This window comes from Cinclus cinclus, unplaced genomic scaffold, assembly GCF_963662255.1.
Source record: "Cinclus cinclus unplaced genomic scaffold, bCinCin1.1 SCAFFOLD_40, whole genome shotgun sequence".
Taxonomy (NCBI): Eukaryota; Metazoa; Chordata; class Aves; order Passeriformes; family Cinclidae; genus Cinclus; species Cinclus cinclus.
In genome coordinates, this window is record NW_026912243.1 from 678,081 (window position 1) to 679,710 (window position 1,630).

Below are 1,630 nucleotides of genomic sequence, written 5' to 3' on the forward strand. Positions count from 1 at the left end.
TAGTAAATTGGAAAAAGAAATAAATGAAAAAAATTGAGATTCACCTCAAAGCCCAGAGGAGAATCTCACACAAAAGATTCTCCGTGTGTAGTGCACAAGAAGAAATATTGAGAGGAAAACACAGTGGCAGCTGAGGCTTGTGGAACTCCCAGCATACTGAGCCTGCAGAGGAGGCAAACAGCCCTGGCAGTAGCTGAGGGGACTTCTCCTCACAGCCTCCTCTGAAAGTGTGTCACTGCAGGGGGGAAGGCTTGGAAACCGTTGCCTTTCCTTCCTCTTGTGCTAAAATATAAGGCTCCTCCTGAGAAAATACTGAGCTGCAAACAATTCTCCATTCCTCAACAAAGCTACTCAGGTGCTCGACTTACATTAAAGAGCAGAACCAAAGGTGGTCAGAAATTTCCCATCAAAGCCTATTTGCAGAGAAACCCCACCATAATGTGAGCAAATATTTCTTAGCATCAGTGCACTCCAAAGAAACCCAAGCCTGTATTTGGCAGCGTTTTAAATGAACTTGAATTGTCTTTGCTCACATATCAGCTGGACTGCTTTGCTCCCTTTTTGTCCTAGAGAGAATATTAGAACCATTTGCTCTTGACAGGATTCCTTGGATGGTCCCCAGACCTGGCTCCTCCCCACGCCTTGCCTGGGCTCTTAAGGCAGCCTGTTAGCAGGGCCTGACTTTGTCATCTGCCATACTGAGCAGAGCTGGAAGAGAGAGGAGCAGAGCCACGGTCAGATCACAGATCTGCAGGGACACAACAGGAGCCCTGTGCCAGGGCCATCCCAGCTCGCTCAAGACATGTCCAGGAGGGAGCAGGGACCAACGCAATCAGCCCGAAGCTGCTGGCCAAGAATCCCCCATGTGCCCCTGAAATCTCTCTGTGCTCTGCCCACACTAAGCCCCACTCACACAGGGAGCAGAGCCCTCCACAGCCAGGGCAGGGATTGCAACTCCCCCTGCCAGCCCGCTGCTCTCACTCACCTTTGCAGATCAGCTGGAGCTGTTCCTGCTGTCCCCTCAAGATCTGCCCGGCGAGCCCTGGGAACGCAGAGCCTGTCACTGCCCCAGCGGCACAGCTCCCTGCCAGCGGCGCTGCCAGCCCTGTGGCCACTCGCCCTCCTGGCCCCGCAGGGCTCAGCCCGGGCCCTTGCCGCATCCCGACGCCCAAGGGCACGGCTGTGAGAGGGTGGCAGCAGTCCCGAGTGAAATAGAGAAATTGAGACTTAAGAATCAAGCATTAAGAAAGGTTTGACTAAAAGGGGGACTGACAAAAATGTATTGATAGCTCTAATTTATGGTGCTTACAAGAACAGGAGATGAGCAAGGCTATAGGGTGGGGTCTAGGGCTCGAGTGTGCAAACAGGATGCAAGGACATTGACACCACAGGATAAGGGGGTCCTCAGACCTCTGAGACCAGTCTAACTGATATCCAAGTCTGGAAAATGACCAAAGCAATAAAGAGAGAGCACGGGCAAGGAGGCAAGGTGAAAAGTTCAAACTGAGAGGATGACTATTTACTTCATCCTGACGACCCAAAAATGTCCGCCAGAACAACCTAAAAGGAATAACGCACATTTGCAAAGAGGCATGAAACTAATTTCCTTAGGAAGCAGGGATAGGCGATG